Source organism: Bos grunniens, chromosome 10 (genome assembly GCF_055505025.1).
Source record: "Bos grunniens cultivar Pamir isolate PY7600 chromosome 10, Bosgru_T2T1.0, whole genome shotgun sequence".
Classification (NCBI taxonomy): Eukaryota; Metazoa; Chordata; class Mammalia; order Artiodactyla; family Bovidae; genus Bos; species Bos grunniens.
The window spans coordinates 71,639,159-71,656,568 of record NC_141174.1 but is presented as its reverse complement, the minus strand read 5'-3'; the positions used below and the strand labels follow the sequence as shown (position 1 = coordinate 71,656,568).

At 38.2% G+C, this 17,410-nt stretch overlaps 1 long non-coding RNA gene and 1 pseudogene across 9 annotated transcripts in view; one reads left to right on the top strand and one right to left on the bottom strand.

Annotated features, from left to right (window-relative positions):
- LOC147364803 (uncharacterized) overlaps positions 1-17,410 on the bottom strand; it is a 120,839-nt gene that overhangs the window by 56,694 nt on the left and 46,735 nt on the right. Inside the window, exon 5 of one of the 9 annotated variants that reach the window (XR_015135006.1) lies at positions 14,076-14,683. The exons of the other annotated variants lie outside the window; for them this stretch is intronic. This is a non-coding gene — a long non-coding RNA (uncharacterized LOC147364803). Of the gene's footprint in view, positions 1-14,075; positions 14,684-17,410 lie in introns of those variants that run through there. 9 annotated transcript variants of the gene reach the window in all.
- On the top strand, positions 16,982-17,094 carry LOC147364804 (U2 spliceosomal RNA; annotated as a pseudogene).

Below are 17,410 nucleotides of genomic sequence, written 5' to 3'. Positions count from 1 at the left end.
ACGACAGAGGACAAGATAGTTGGATGGCATCATGGACTCAAAGGACATGAGTTTGAGCAAGCTCCGAGAGGTGGTGAAAGACAGGGAAGCCTGGAATGTTGCAGTCCAAGAGGTCTCAGAGTCAGACATGACTGAACAACTGAACAATGACTATTTTGTATTCAAGTAGATAGTGGCCACAATGTGTTCTAAAAGTGGGAAGCAAACATTCTGTAAAATACCTCTATAAAAGTAGCACAGGACCTGTGCTAATCCATTTGGAGGAAGTGTGTAATAACAGTAATGATGGCTAACATTCATTTAACGTTCAGTTCAGTTCAGTTCAGTCGCTCAGTCGTGTCCGACTCTTTGCAACCCCATGAATCGCAGCACGCCAGGCCTCCCTATCCAACACCAACTCCGGAAGTTCACCCAAACTCATGCCCATCAAGTCGGTGATGCTATCCAACCTTCTCGCCCTCTGTCGTCCCCTTCTCCTCCTGCCCCCAATCCCTCCTAGCATCAGAGTCTTTTCCAATGAGTCAACTCTTCGCATGAGGTGGCCAAAGTACTGGGGTTTCAGCTTTAGCATCAGTCCTTCCATACTATGTGCATATTTAGCATACTATGTGCTAAATATGCACATAGTATGTCTAGCCCTCACACTGTACCACCACACTGTAGCATAGAGAGTATAAGTTTTTAAATGAGATGGAAATGATTTGAATGCTGGCTCAGTTCCTTTCTGGCTCTCTGAATCTGTTTCTTTCTAAATTTAATATTTGGCTGGCAAGTTCTAAGTAATGCTTAAAGATTGAGCACACGCACACAAACATCATACATTCTCACACACACACACACACCCCTCTGTAACACATTATCTGGCACAAAATAGTGATGGGAGTTCCATAATATTAGTCTTAGTCTTCAGGAAGACTATTTGGATCTTAATATTATTTTGAAAAAAATTCTCTAAGGATGGGAATTTTGGGATTTGGGGATTTCTCCACTGGTTCGTGCTGCTGCTGCTAAGTCGCTTCAGTCGTGTCCGACTCTGTGCAACCCCATAGACGGCAGCCCACCAGGCCCCCCGTCCCTGGGATTCTCCAGGCAAGAACACTGGAGTGGGTTGCCATTTCCTTCTCCAATGCATGAAAGTGAAAAGTAAAGGTGAAGCCGCTCAGTCGTGTCCGACTCCTAGTGACCCCATGGACTACAGCCACCAGGCTCCTCCATCCATGGGATTTTCCAGGCAAGAGTACTGGAGTGGGGTGCCATTGCCTTCTCCGGTAGTAGTTCCTCAGATCAGATCAGATCAGTCGCTCAGTCGTGTCCGACTCTTTGCGACCCCATGAGTCGCAGCAAGCCAGGCCTCCCTGTCCATCACCAACTCCTGGAGTTCACTCAGACTCATGTCCATCTAGTCTGTGATGCCATCCAGCCATCTCATCCTCTGTCATCCTCTTCTCCTCCTGCCCCCAATCCCTCCCAGCATCAGAGTCTTTTCCAATGAGTCAACTCTTCTCATGAGGTGGCCAAAGTACTGCAGTTTCAGCTTTAGCATCATTCCTTCCAAAGGAATCCCAGGGCTGATCTCCTTCAGAATGGACTGGTTGGATCTCCTTGCAGTCCAAGGGACTAGCAAGATTCTTCTCCAACACCACAGTTCCAAAGCATCAATTCTTTGGCGCTCAGCCTTCTTCACAGTCCAACTCTCACATCCATACATGACCACAGGAAAAACCATAGCCTTGACTAGATGGACCTTTGTTGGCAAAGTAATGTCTCTGCTTTTGAATATGCTATCTAGGTTGGTCATAACTTTCTGTTCCTACCAGTGTTTAATTAATTTTATATTATAGTTATTTGTTCTATCCAATACAAAAATATGGATCATGTGAAAGAAATCATTGTATTTTGTTAAGAAAGTCAGCATTTCTCTCATTTGGAATGCACCAGGATACCCTGAATTAGAACACCTCTTAATCCAGTTACCGTGGTGTGTGAGTAAAAATAGGGAATGGGTAAAAGAAATGTATTTCAACATTAACTCGATGTAGGGGTTCCAGGTCAGGGTGTGATGTAGAAAGATCCTGAACCTACCTCCTCCTATAGACACACTGAATCCAGAGCTACATGTGGAAAATGTTTCTCTGGGGAAAAAAACTATAAAAACCAGCTAAGAAGCTCCCACCCAGAGTTTCTCTCTGAGGACTGAAGGATTTGAAACCCACACTGGGCACCCCAGCTTTTAGGACCTGCACCTGAGAGATGAGATCCCCAAACATCCAGCTTTGAAAACCGAAGGAGCTCATTGTCACCAGACCCAAGGCTATAGGGAACTGGAGAAATGACTGTCACGGGGGCCTTGTGCTCAGGCTCTCTCCTCCAGAGCTCAGCACAGGAGCAGCCTATTGAGAGGTACCCAGACTTGTGTCAGAGGCTTATTTGCTTCATCTAATCTAGCACACACCTAGGGGCCTCCTGGGGTACCTCTGGGGAAGGAGGCTGGCAGGCACCATTTTTGTCCTCTTTGCTCACCAGTACCACCAGAAAGGAGCTTGTGCCCGCCTCTGCTGCCCCACTTTTGTGTCTTCCACTGGTGACACCTCTAGAGCACTCGGTTCTGAAGGCCAGTGGAGACTACGCTCGTGGGTCCCACAGGAGAATAACCAACAGAGAAAGATTCTTAAGTGACGACTACCCTCAGAGCACCCCAGGAGGAAACAGACTCAGGACCCTAGTCTCTCTGTAAAAGGACTTCTAATAGCTTATCTCCATAGTGGCAGGCTTCTGATTAAACACAGGTGGGGCTTCCCTGGTGGCTCAGATGGTAAAGAGTCTGCCTGCAATGCAGGAGACCTGGGTGCAATTCCTGGGTTGGTAAGATCCCCTGGAGAAGGAAATAGCAACCCACTCAAGTATTCTTGCCTGGAGAATTCCATGGTCAGAGGAGTCTGGCGGGCTGCAGTCTGTGGGGTCACAAAGGGTCCGACATTTCTGAGCGACTTCTACTTTACTTTGGCTGACTTAATACTTTGCAGAAATCTCCAAGTGCAGGTGATTTGTTTTGTTTTGGTTTGTTTGCATCTCCCTTCGCTGGGATCCAGAGAATGTATATCTGATATCTCTGGAGGGTGCTTTACATGCCTCTAGGTAAGCTTACCTTCCTGCGTCCCATGGGGCTGTAACAATTAGACAGCGAGTCTCAGCCAGCTATCAGTCCTGGGGCCCTGCACAGACAGCACACTGAAACACATCCTCAGTATTTTTGCAAAAGAGGCCTTTTGCTTGTCCAAGAGCTTTGGCTTGAGAGGAAGGCTTCTGTTTGGCGCACAGCTTGGGGCCTGCACGGGTGCACGCTAGGGACAGGCAAGCCCAGCTCTGCATGCTCTCTCAGCTGCCCTCAGGTCTTTTCCCCTCCCTGAAAAGAACTCAACAAACATACACCAACATACACAAATGTCTAATCATTGTGTTCTACATCTGGAACTAATATATCAATTAGACATCAATAAAAAATAAATAGGTTTCCCAGGTGGTCCTAGAGGTAAAGAACCCATCTGCCAATTCACGAGACATAAGAGACTCAAGTTCAATCCCTGGGCTGGGAAGATCCCCAGGAGAAGGGAATGGCAACCCACCCCAGTATTCTTGCCTGCAGAATTTCACAGAGAGAGAAACCTGGTGGGCTACAGTCCATAGGGTCACAGAGTCGGACACAACTGAAGCAACTTCGCATACACACACACACACACAAAAGAAATAAAATTTTAAAAAATGCAATTAGGTCTTACTATGACATTCTTTTTTGATCAGAATTACTTTTGTCCAGGATATTTTTTTTTCTTTTGTTCTTATAGCTGTCATCCCCAATCCTGGCAAGTCTGTGTAGTCTCCTCTGTCCTTTTTTCACACATGTAATACACAGCAGTCACGAGGAACTCTTGTCCCGTGTGAGGTCAGGAACTGTCCCAACTCGGAAGGCTCTGGAGTAAGGACTGAGGGGTGTGGGTGTGGGCAAGACTGGAGAGAGGAACTGAGGTAGGGTCTTTCTGCTCACACTACAGATGTTGATGTAGTTGGAGAAAGTGGTCAAGTCCCTCTGAATTATTCTCTGCAATTCTTAATTCTCCATTCTTGGATATTCCATTTCTCAAACTTTTACTAGTCTCATTTACTCTATTGAGGCCATTTTTAAGTTATCTGTACCTTAAATATTGGGGAAGTTATTATTTTTAGCACATCTAAGTCAACAGTGACTCTCAGAAGCTTTGATTTATTTTTAGGAGGACATATTTAGGACACAGAAAAGATTACAGTTATAACTTTTTCTAAATGAATTTGAAAACTCCAAACTGAGACTCTCTCATTGCAATTTAGTGTTCGTAAGTAAGTGTTAGTCGTTCAGTTGTGCCCAACTCTTTGCGACCCCATGGACTGCAGACCACCAGGCTCCTGTGTCTATGAGATTTTCCAGGCAAGGATACTGAAGTGGGTTGCCAATCCCTTCTCCAAGGGATCTTTCCGACCCAGGGATTGAACCCGGGTCTCCTGCACTGCAGGCAGATTCTTTACCGACTGAGCTACAAGAGGGTACAAAAAAGCAGATCTTTCCTTCTCCCCCGCTAAAAAGCTCACATATAAAAAAACTAATTAAAAACACACAAAGTAAAGTGTCAGAAGAAAATAGTTTCCACGAGCTTTGTGTAACTACTATTTTCCACTAGGCACCATTTCTTTAATTTAGATATGAATTCAAGAACACATCATCTAAATTTTTAAAATTATATGATTTTATCTGAAATAAAAAGCAGTAAGCATCTGGCCATTATACCACAGTAAAATTACATTTTGTATTATTTCTCTGCCCAAATACATATATAAATGATCAATAAAATATAAACATAGAGCACCAAAACACACAGCCAGATTAAAAAGGAAAATAACTTTGCAAAGTAAAAGCTTAAAAAATGCAAATCAGTGAGAGTCTGAACTCCCAGTCTTGCTCTGTTCCAAGGTAAGAAGCAGGTGATGATGAGCATTCTAACATTCTGCATTGTAAACAAGACTGCTTAGAGACAAGGCTTTCTGGATAAAATAGGACTGAAAAAAAGTTGCTGGACGTTAGCTAGAGCTAAGGCTTTTTAACAAGGCAGGCTGGGAGTGAGAAGGTAGATACATTCTTGCAACAAGGCAGTGGTCAGAGAAGCCTAGATACCAGGCTACTGACTGAAGCTATATTATCCTCAGTGAGTGAGATAGGAGCCGCATTAGGTCATCACATACTCTTGGACACATATGGGCTGAGGATGGAAGGCTGGGTAAATGCTATGCTAAACCATCTGCGACATAGATAAAGGGACAGAACAAAATACAAGTGAAATTTCTCTCACAAACCAAATTCCAAAACAGGAAAAGACCTAACCCTGCAATAGATGCCTGGTGCCTTGCCTCCATCTCCGTCCTCTCACTGCCTGAGTGTCCACTGGTGTGACTTTTCAATACTTGCATTTTCTTTCCTTTTGCCCTGCCAGCTTGCAGGATGTTAGTTCCCTGACGAGGAATCAAGCCTACACCCTCAGCAGTGAAAGCGTGCAGTCCTAACCACTGGGCTACCAGCGAGCCCTGCATTTTATTATTTTAGTTTCCCTACTGTCTCTGAGGCCTGCTTTGCCCATTGGTCTGATAAACTAGAAGTGGTGTATAGCTAATGCCTTCTAGGCACATCTTTACACTGACTAAAGGAAATTTGTGCATAAATGTTCTCACAATATGAGTACGATAACTCTGAGAGGTCTATTGTACACTCAATCCCAAAATTTTCCTAGTGGAAGTGACCTCTAGTTACACACAGGGGTCCTGACTTGGCGATGCCTCGTTTTATTGCCTGTTTCCTTCCCTGTCTCCCTTCTCCATTAATCTACTGTCTATTGGTGTGACTTCACTTTCCAAATAAACTAGTTGTGTTCAGTTTTGTTTTGTTTTTTCCTCAAGGTCTTCTCTACAGAGAATACAAACTAAGGTGGATGCTGAGAAGATTAAGCCACAAATATTAGCTGAAGAAACCTATATTGTCTCAAGAAGTTAATATGATGAAACAGTCTGAAAATCTTTAAAATAAATGTTTAGTGCCCACATATAAGTGAAGTATAATTTCTATTTTAAAAAGCAACAACATGAAACAAACAAATAAAAAGGCAGACATGAGGCAATCAACAAAATATGAAACAAATTCTATTAAAAATGCTGGAAAGGAGTTATGCAGCCTTCATAATCAAACACTAAATGATGTAGTAACTTGGCACTGGAAAAAATTAGTGAATTAAAAGAGACATTCACCCAGAATGCAGCATGCAAGATAACAACAAAAAGGAAGGCAGGTGGGGTAGAAGATAGGAAAGTCATGGAGGACAGATTGTGATGTGCAGTCCTAATTTCTATCATATTATAGTTTCAGAAGAAGACAACAGAGGAAATGGCACAGAGGAAATTATTGAAGAAATGAGAATTTACCAACTGTCCTAAGATCAAAAGTGGATTCAAAGTAATAAGCAGGGTAAATATAAGTATATAGTTTAAAAACTCTGGAACAGCAAAGTTAAATTGCAGAATAGACAAAATTATTTTAGAAGTTACCAGATTGAGGGCAAGAGGAGAAGCGGGGGACAGAGGATGAGATGAATGGATGGACATGAGTTTGACCAAGCTCCAGGAGATGGTGAAGGACAGGGAGGCCTGGCGTGCTGCTGTTCATTGGGTTGCAAAGAATCAGATATGACTTAGTGAGCAGCAAAAACATGACAGAAAGGGTTGATACCCTACAAAGGAATGTATTTGAACTGACAGCAAACTGTTCAAACATAATAAGGACAAATATCATATGACATTGCTTGTATGTGAAATCTAAAGAAAAGTATACCAATGAGCTTATTTATGAAATAGAAATAGACTCATAGACATAGAAAAAAAATTTATGGTTACCAAAGATGAAAGGTGGGAAGGGATGAATTAGGAGTTTGGGAGTAAAATATATACACTATTGTTTATAAAATAGATAACCCACAAGGGGCTACTGTACAGCATAGAGAACTATATTCAATACCTTTTAATAACATATAATGGAAAAGAATTTAAAAAGAATATGTATGTATTAATGCATATACATACATATATAGCAAAGTAACATATATATATATATATATATATATATATATATATATATATATATATATCAGATCAGTCGCTCAGTCACATCCGACTCTTTGCCACCCCATGAATCACAGCACGCTAGGCCTCCCTGTCCATCACCAACTCCTGGAGTTCACCGAGACTCACGTCCATCGAGTCAGTGATACCATCCAGCCATCTCATCCTCTGTCGTCCCCTTCTCCTCCTGCCCCCAATCCCTCCCAGCATCAGAGTCTTTTCCAGTGAGGCAACTCTTCGCATGAGGTGGCCAAAGTACTGGAGTTTCAGCTTGAGCATCATTCCTTCCAAAGAACATCCAGGACTGATCTCCTTCAGAATGGACTGGTTGAATCTCCTTGCAGTCCAAGGGATGCTCAAGAGTCTTCTCCAACACCGCAGTTCAAAAGCATCAATTCTTCAGCGCTCAGCCTTCTTCACAGTCCAACTCTCACATCCATACATGACCACAGGAAAAACCACAGCCTTGACTAGACGAACCTTTGTGGCCAAGTAATGTCTCTGGTTTTGAATATGCTATCTAGGTTGGTCATAACTTTCCTTCCAAGGAGTAAGCATCTTTTAATTTCATGGCTGCAGTCACCATCTGCAGTGATTTTGGAGCCCCCAAAAATAAAGTCTGCCACTGTTTCCACTGTTTCCCCATCTATTTGCCATGAAGTGATGGGACCGGATGCCATGATCTTCATTTTCTGAATGTTGAGCTGTAAGCCAACTTTTTCACTCTCCTCTTTCACTTTCATCAAGAGGCTTTTGAGTTCCTCTTCACTTTCTGCCATAAGGGTGGTGTCATCTGCATATCTGAGGTTATTGATATTTCTCCCGGCAATCTTGATTCCAGCTTGTGCTTATTCCAGTCCAGTGTTTCTCATGATGTACTCTGCATAGAAGTTAAACAAACAGGGTGACAATATACAGCCTTGATGTACTCCTTTTCCTATTTGGAACCAGTCTGTTGTCCATGTCCAGTTCTAACTGTTGCTTCCTGACCTGCGTACAAATTTCTCAAGAGGCAGATCAGGTGGTCTGGTATTCCCATCTCTTTCAGAATTTTCCACAGTTTATTGTGATCCACACAGTCAAAGGCTTTGGCATAGTCAATAAAGCAGAAATAGATGCTTTTCTGGAACTCTCTTGCTTTTTTCATGATCCAGCGGATGTTGGAAACTTGATCTCTGGTTCCTCTGCCTTTTCTAAAACCAGCTTGAACATCGGGAAGTTCAGGGTTCACATATTGCTGAAGCCTGCCTTAGAGAATTTTGAGTATTACTTTAGTAGCGTGTGAGATGAGTGCAATTGTGCAGTAGTCTGAGCATTCTTTGGCATTGCCTTTCTTTGGGATTGGAATGAAAACTGACCTTTTCCAGTCCTGTGGCCACTGCTGAGTTTTCCAAATTTGCTGGCATATTGAGTGCAGCACTTTCACAGCATCATCTCTCAGGATTTGAAATAGATCAACTAGAATTCCATCACCTCCACCAGCTTTGTTGGTAGTGATGCTTTCTAAGGCCCACTTGACTTCACATTCCAGGATGTCTGGCTCTAGGTCAGTGATCACACCATCGTGATTATCTTGGTCATGAAGATCTTTTTTGTACAGTTCTTCTGTGTATTCTTGCCACCTCTTCTTAATATATATATATACATATATATAAAACTAACACAACATTGTAAATCAACTATATTTCTATAAAAAGTAAAATGTAATAGAGATCAGATGATAATGAAAGGATATCTAAAATTCTGAGGGTACTAATTATTCAATATTATAGAGGGAAAATATTGCATACAAAGGCCATGAGTGCATAGCACTAGCAAGATATACAGAGGCATAGGCTTATAGAAAAAAATCACAAGCTTAGTAACATCAATAAATGTGTTCTCCTCAAAGCCCATTATTCCATAAGGAGACTTGAGTCAGACACTTCTTGAAGCACCATGGACAGTGTTCCAGCACAGCAGTACTGACTTCATTCTCTTAGATGATTTATTAGGAAGTTGAAGTAGAGGGCAGGGTGGCAGAGAACCCCTAGGCAACACCATACAAATGGGCACTTCCTGGCTCAGATGTGGCTTTGTCAGATGTTTCTCTCCTCTCTCTCTCTCTCTCTCTCTCTCTATATATATATATATATATATTTATTTATTTATTTATATATATACATACACATACATACATACATGTGCATTCATGCTAAGTTGCTTCAGTCATGTCCGACTCTGTGACTCTATGGATTGCAGCCTGCTAGGCTCCTCTGTTCATGGGATTCTCCAGGAAAGAATACTGGCCTAGGTTGCCATGCCCTCCTCCAGGGGATCTTCCCAACCCAGGGATTGAATCTGTGTCTCCTGCAACTCCTGCATTTCAGGCTGATTCTTTACTGCTGAGCCTCCGGGGAAGCCCACATACATACACACACACATATATTTCAGCCACACAAAGACCAAAATATTTACCATTCACAGATTCCCTACTACCACCTGACAAGCCATACTCTGAAACTACTGTTCTACTGATTTTCACCTAAACATATGGACAGTTTTGCTATTTTAATGTATTGATCAGCTAGCAAGAATTCTCAAGGTGAAAATGGAAATATGAACCCAGAGAGGCAGGCAGAGAACAGAAGCCTACTTTTACTCTGGGTCTTACTAAACCTGGGTCATCTTGAGGCCTTAGTTTTCAGGCCTTCAAAGGACCTGAAAGATGGTAACCAAAGCTTGTTTCAGATGAGTACATAGGTCTAAGACCATGCAAGGTATATGCTCAGTGTAAGGGATGATGGGAAATAAACTGCCTTCCTTTACCATTACCAAGTGAATACACATTATTAAAAAGTTGGAAAAGGATAGTTAAGTGCCAAGCCCTTCAGGTATGTAGATTCCACACTCAAACTGCTTTTAATTACCTTTCAAATAATAGTGAAAGCAACATGTTCTCATTTTATATAATACAGCTAGCCCTTCCATCATAAACAATCATGCTAACCCTCTCCTTAAAATAAAAAGAGGTCTAAAGTCCAAATTTGCTAGATTCTTTCTGGAGGATGTTTTTGCTTTTCTAATCAGTAACAATTCTACCTTGGTATTCTCTAACTTAAAATTAAATGATAACTCTAACCATAAAAATATGCTTTATATAAAATACTAGGGAAATGAATGGTTTCCCTCTGAAAACAACCTAAAAACTATGTAAGTGACTCCTACACATCAGGAAAATGAGGGGAAAAGTCCACATCAAAGTGCATAGGAGAGGCAAAGATAAAATCTTGCTATAATTCTACCCCCAGTGCAGTGACCACTACAAGAAGGAACTCAAATCACAGAGCTTCTCCCTGAGGAGGGACAGGTTTGAGTCCCACTTTGGATACTTCATCTTTTAAGAACTGCACTTGAGAGATGAGCCCCTAAAACATCTAGCTCTGAAAGCCAGTGGGCTTGAATCTAGAAGATTTAAAAGGTCATGGTAAATTGAGAAATCATTCTTAAAGGGCTCATACATGGATTCATCTTCCCAGGGCCCACTGCAGAGTGTTTAAAAAGCATCAAGACTGTATGTGAAAGAAGGGTATTTGCTTATCCTAAAGCACCATCCTGAGAGCCAGGCATCTAATTTAACAAAACACTAGACTGCATCTAATTTAACAAAACCAACTGTGGTCCTCTCCAGGGATGAAGGCTGGAAGGTGCTATCTTTGTACTTTCCCTTAGACGTATTGCAACTCTCTGGTACCTCCAAGAAAGGAGCTTGGATCTCATCTGGCACCCTGATATTTGTAGCTGCCACCAAGGATACGTCTAAGTCATCTTTACGTTGCCTACAAAAGGTTCACTTCAAATGTGAAAACACAGGGACTGAAAGTGAAAGGATGGGAAATGATATTCCAAAAAAACGGACACCAAAGAAAGCTGAAGTAGCTATACTGATATCAGACAAGAGAGATTTTGAAACAAAGAGTTTTATAAGAGACAAAGAAGTTATAACATAATGGTAAAGAGAGCAAACAAGAAGATATAAGATCTTAAAATATTTATGTATCCAACAAAGGAGCACCTAACTATACACAGCAAATACTAACAGACCTAAAGGGGGAAATAGACAGCAATTCAATTATAATAGGATAATACTCCATTTTTATCAATACATAGTTCAATCACATAGGTATTAGTTGAGAAAACATCGGCCTTAAACAACATATTAGACTAGAAGAACTTCACAGACATACAAAGAACATTTCATCCCAAAACAACAGTATACACATTCTTCTCAGGCAATCATGGAGCGTCGTCTAAGATAGATTATATATTAGGTCACATAAAAGTCTTAATATATTAAAGATGATTCCAATTATATCAAGTATCTTTTCCAACCACGATAGTATGAAACTAGATGTCAATTACAAGAAGAAAACTGGAAAATTCACCAATTTGTAGAGCTTAAAACATACTACTGAACAATCAACAGGTCAAAGAAGAAATCAAGAGAAATTAAAAAATTTGGAAACATGGAAATACAATTCATCAAAACATGTGGAATGCAGTAAAAGTAATCGCAAGACAAACATAATAATGAATGCCTATTTAATACCTCCAGAAATAAGACAAATCTCAAATAAAAAACCTAAACTGACATCTCAAGGAACTAGTAAAAAAAAAATAAGATATAAAAACCAAAGTTAATGGAAGGAAATAACAAAGATCAGAGCAGAAATAAATATAATAGAGATTTAAAAGATAAAAGAAAAGGTCAAAGACTAAGAGGTAATTCTTTGAAAAGGTAAGTAAAGTTGACAAATCTTTAGACTCACCAAGAAAGCAGCAAAGAATCATATAAATTTAAAATTTTAAAAATGAACATTACACCTGAAACCATAGAATACAAATAGTTGTAAGAGACTAGTATGAACAATTATATACTAACAAATTGGACAACTTTGAATAAATAGACAAATTACTAGAAAAATACAATATACCCAGACCAAATTATGAATAGAAAATCTAAACAAATTGATTACTTGTAAGGAGATTGAATTGGTAATCAGAAATCTCCCAATAACAACAAAAAGTCAAGGACATGAATCACTGGTAAATTCTACCAAATATTTACAGAAGAATCAATACTAGTCATTCTCAAACTCTTCCAAAATATAAAAGAAAGAACAGTTCAAAATCATTTCACTAGGCCAGCATTTTCTTGATACAACAACCAGACAAGGATAACACACACACACACACACACACAAACACACACACCAGATTGCAGGCCAATATCCCCAATGGAAATAGAGACAAAAATCCTCAAAATGAATATGATAAAGTATTAGAAAATCATACACTATGATCAAGTAGGATTCATTTCAAGGATTCAAGAAAAGCTCAATATTTGCAAATCAATTAATTTTATATACCCTATTAACAAAATGAAGGGTAGAAATCATATAATCTCAATAGGTGCAAATAAAGCATTGACAAAATTTAATATTCATGTACAAAAAAATTCTTAACAAAGTAAAAGCCATATATCACATGGCCACAGCTAACATCATACCCAATGATGTAAAACTGGAAGCTTTTCCCCTAAGAACAAAAACAAGATGAGGAAGCCCACTCTCACCACTTCTATTGAACATAGTATTAGAAGCCCTAGGAGGAGTAACAGGGAAGAAAAGGAAATAAAAGCCATCCAAATTGGAAAGGAAGAAATGAAACGATCAATATATACAAATGACATGATGTCATATATTCAAAACCCTAAAGGCTTCACTCAAAATTGTAAGAACTAATCAACAAATTCCAAAAAATTACAGGATACAAAATCAATATATAAAATCTGTTGTATTTTTATATAGTAACAAACAGAGAATTTTAGAAAGCAATCACATTTACAGTTGCATCAAAAATAATAAAGTACATGGGAATAAATTTATCCAAGGAGATGAAAGACATATACACTGAAAACCATAACAGATTTATGAAAGAAACTGAAGAAACAAATAAATGGAAAGATAGTCTGTGTTCATGGATTGGAAGAATATTCTTAAAATGTCCACACTTCCCAAAGCAATCAATTGACTCAATGCAATCCCTATCAACATTTCAATAATACTTAACAAATATAGAACAAATAATCCTACAGTTTTTATGGAACCATAAAACAACCTGAATAATCAAGGCAATGTTGGGGTAGAATAACAAAGTTGGAAGCATCACGGTCCTTGATTTCAAACTGTATTGCGAAGCTATAGAAATCGAAACAGTATAATACTGGCATAAAAACAGACACTGAAATCAATGGAATAGAATATAGAGCTCCAAAATAAACCCACACATATATGATCAATTAATTTATGACAAAGGAGTTAAGAATATACAAAAGGTAAAGGAATGTTTATTCAATAATATTCATTATAAGTAACAATTTTTTGTTATCGATCAGCAATATTTGGAAAACAGGACAGCTACAAGAAAAAGACTGAAACTGAAACACTATCTTTCACCATATAGAAAAATTAATTTAAAATGGATTTAAAACCTAAATATAAGATCTGAAACCATAAAACTCCTGGAAGAAAACAGGGTAGTAAACTCTTGACACTGATCTTGGTGATGACTTTTTTTGGTATCTGACACCAAAGGAAAGGCAGCAAAAACAAAAATAAACAAGTGGGATTACATTTAACTTAAAAGCTTCTGCACAACAAAGGAAACCATCAAGGAAAATGATAAGACAGTCTACTGAATAGCAGAAAACATTTGCAAATTATATATCTGATAAGGGGTTAATTTCAAATCTGTATAAATAACTCATACAACTCATTAGCAAGAAATAAACCATCTAATTTTAAAATGCGCAGATTTGAATAGATATTTTCAAAAGAAGACATACAGGTACGGGGTACATGAAAAGGTGCTTAGCATCACAAATGATCAGGGAAATGGATGTCAAAGCCACAGTAAGGTATCACCTCCCATCTGTTAGAATGGCCATCATCAAAAAATATAAGAAATAACAGGTGTTTGTAAGAATCTACAGAAAAGGAAACTCTCTGCACTGTTGGGAGTTTCGACTAAAAGAAAAGATGTATAACTTGAGAGTTGCGAGTTAAGTTTTATTTGGGGCAAAATGAGGACTGCAGCCCGGGAGGCAGCATCTCAGAGAGCTCTGAGAGACTGCTCCTAAGCGGCAGTGGGGGAAAGTCAATGTAAGTGCTTCTCTAGATAGGAGGAGATGCAAGGATTGAGATCATAAAATCTGTTCCTAAACACATCCAACTATCTAAAGATTCCCTGGAGCACAGAGTGCCTCCCTCCTCCCTGAACTCCCTCGGATTGTTGAAGGCCACAGCTATAGCAGCATGGGGTTCAGTCTCCATGGAGGCAGACGGCAGATGCCTTTGTTGTTCAGTTGTTGGCAATGCTCTTGGTAAGTGCCAATTTGTAGTTGACAGTAGGAATGTGGATTGGTGTAGCTTTTGTGAAAATTGTATGGAGGGTCCTCAAAAAATTAAAAATAGAACCTCCATATGATTCTGAAATTCTACTTTTGTGTATATATCTGAAGAAAATGAATATTCTAACTCAAAAATATATACATATCCCCATATTCATTGCAGAATTATTTACAATAGCAAAGATAAGGAAACAACCTAAGCATCCATCAATGGATGAATGGATAAATAAATTATGGTTTATACCTACCACGGATTATTTTTCAGCCATAAGACATAAATGTTGCTAATTGCAACAATATGGATGGAACTTCAGGGCATTATGCTAAATGAAATAAATCAGACAGAAAAAGACAAATACTATCTGATTTCATTTATATCTAGAATAAAATTTAATGAACTCTTGGAGACAGAGAATCAGATAGGTGGTTGCCAGAGGCAGGGGTTTGCGGTTTCTGAAAAGTGTGAAGGGAGTTAAAAACTGCTATTTTTCAATTACAAAATAAGGCATGGGGCTTTAATGCACAACATAGTGATTAGAGCTAACAATATTTTATCGTATATTTGAAGGTTGCTAGGAGATTAGAACTTAAAAGTTCTCATAACAAAAATAAACAAATTTTATAATTTTGTATGGTGATGGATATTAACTAGACCTATTGTAGTGGCCATTTTACAATAGATAAAAATACTAAATTATTATGTTGTATATCTAAAACTAACCATATGTTAATTATAGCTCAATAAAAAGTACATATGAGAGAAATTAAAATACTGTTAACAAACAGGCCATCTTAAATAGAGATAAGATGTTTTAAGGTCCTTGTATTGTGTAGGAAATAAGTAAACCTTAAATTAATGCACTCTAAAAGATAGAAATTTGATGGTATAAATCAGTTTACTAAAATTAGAGGATTTTAAAAATGGAATGATATAATGTATTTGATCTATTCATAAAAAGGCAAGATGGAGAAAATAAAAACAGTGGATCAAATAGAATGCACAAAATAAAAATATCAGTCACATAAAATATGTGATTACATTTAAATATTTAAAGAGCTTTGTTTATTTGTTTATTATAGTACTATAATATTTATTATAAGTATTATTTATTTTAATATTTAAAGTCTAACAGAAATGAAAATATTAAAAAATATATGATATTTATAGAAGTCAATCTAAAATATAAGGATACAAAATGCCTGAATATACAAAGTCTAACAGGACTGAAAAAATTAAAAGCTATATGATATTTACAGAAGGGCAATCTATAAAAAATGCTTTAATATAAAAGTGTTAAAAACTAACAAACAGAAAAAGTCACAAATGTAGAAAACAAACTTATGCATACCAAGGGGGAAAAGGGGGGGAGGGATACATTCAGAGATTGGGACTAACATATTCACACTACTAAATATAAGATAAATAACTAATAAGAATCTACTCTATAGCACAGGGAACTCTACTTGATACTCTGTAATAACCTACATGGGAAAAGAATTTATAAAAAAGTGGATACTTCTATATATATACAACTGATTCACTTTGGCTGTACAACAGAAAAACATTATAAATCAACTATTCTCAATAAAAATTAATTTAAATAATGAAAGTGTTAAAGAGCATATAAGTCACATAATTATCCAAATAAACTCCTCATAGATATGTTGTACCAGACAAAAGAAACTTTAAGGCAGCAGCTGCTGCTGCTTCTAAGTCACGTCAGTCCTGTCCGACTCTGCACAACCCCATAGACGACAGCCCACCAGGCTCCTCCGTCCCTGGAATTCTCCAGGAAAGAACACTGGAGTGGGTTGCCCTTTCCTTCTCCAATGCATGAAAGTGAAAAGTGAAAGTGAAGTTGCTCAGTCATGACTCTTCACAACCCCATGGACTGCAGCCCACCAGGCTTCTCCGTCCATGGGATTTTCCAGGCAAGAGTACCGGAGCGGGTTGCCATTGCCTTCTCCGACTTTAAGGCAGAGGCAAATGATAAAAATTCACTTTATTAAAAATGTATAAGAATTCTAAGCTTTATGAAGCAAATTATATCATGTAAAAACTGACAAAACTACAGAGAGAATCTGATTAATTCACCATCATAGTTGAATATTTTAATACATATTTCTTAGTAACTTACAGATAAAATAGGCCAAAAAAATCAGAAAGAGAATCTGAAGAAACAAGCAACCTTGATTTTATAGACACATAGAAAATTATACACTAAAAATAGAAAAAGAAAAATAGAAGAAAATTATACACTACACCGGTAACAGATATTCCTTCTAAGCACACAAAACATTTATGAAAACTGATTATAAACATAGCCTTAAAGAAATCATAACATCGCTTCTCGGACTTTTGGCTAAGATCAAGTGTAGTATCTGTTCTTATCAGTTTAATATCTGATACGTCCTCTATCCGAGGACACTAAAAAAAAAAAGAAATCATAACAAATTTGTTTGACCATAGTGCAAGGAAATTAGAACTAATAAGAAAATGATACTAATAAAACAAAACCCACACTGTACTTTTGAAAATTAATGAGTGCCTTCCTAAATAAGGCATGAGTTAGATCACAGGATTTTAAAAATATTCAGAATGGAATACTGAAAATACTTAATATTATAATTAATGAAATACAGCCAAATTAGTACCTTTTCATAAAAGAAAAGAAGAAAGTCTCAATCAGTGAGCTAATTACTTACATTTTATATCTTAGGAAAAGAAGTGGGGGTGGGGATTAAAAGAAGGAATAATACATAGCAATAAAA